Source organism: Primulina eburnea, chromosome 7, assembly GCF_022965805.1.
Source record: "Primulina eburnea isolate SZY01 chromosome 7, ASM2296580v1, whole genome shotgun sequence".
Taxonomy (NCBI): Eukaryota; Viridiplantae; Streptophyta; class Magnoliopsida; order Lamiales; family Gesneriaceae; genus Primulina; species Primulina eburnea.
In genome coordinates, this window is record NC_133107.1 from 28,016,903 (window position 1) to 28,017,532 (window position 630).

The following is a 630-nucleotide window of genomic DNA, read 5'->3' on the forward strand; positions in this document are numbered from 1 at the left end:
CAATTAATCCAATAATTAACTCAAATTAGGCATCGGGATACTACATATTCATTGCTGCAATTTGATTTGTCAAAGCTGAAACTTGAGCTGTGAGTGATGTAATAGGATCTATGGCATAAATTCCAGCTTGCTTCTTTACTCCTGACCTTTCAGACGGCCACTGATAACTGTTAATGGTCATCTGTTCTAGCAAATCATATGCTTGATCGGGTGATTTAGCAAATATTGTGCCACCAGCTGCTGCATCAACAGTGCCTCTTGTCTGTCCATTCAAACCATTGTAAAACAATTCAATCTGTACCCAATCTTCAAAACCATGGTTTGGGCATCTTCTCAACAACTCCTTATACCGTTCCCATGCCTCATATAGTTGCTCAAAATCAGTCTGCCTAAAAGTACTTATCTCGATTTTTAACTGTGCAGACTTTGCAGGTGGGAAATATTTTGCAAGAAACTTAGTTGCTAACTCCTGCCATGTAGTGATACTCCCCAAAGGAAGCGATTGGAGCCATCCTCTTGCTTGGTCCCTAAGAGAAAAAGGAAACAAACGCATTCGAATTATATCATCAGAAACACCATTTATTTTTACCGTATCAGTAATTTCAAGGAATGTTCTGAGATGTAGATGAG

General features: G+C 39.0%; 1 non-coding gene across 1 annotated transcript; it reads left to right on the forward strand.

Annotated features, from left to right (window-relative positions):
- The first annotated feature begins 311 nt into the window (after positions 1-311).
- On the forward strand, positions 312-419 carry LOC140837573 (small nucleolar RNA R71). The gene has a single exon (XR_012119401.1). It is a non-coding gene; the product is annotated as a small nucleolar RNA R71 (small nucleolar RNA).
- Positions 420-630: the final 211 nt, after the last annotated feature.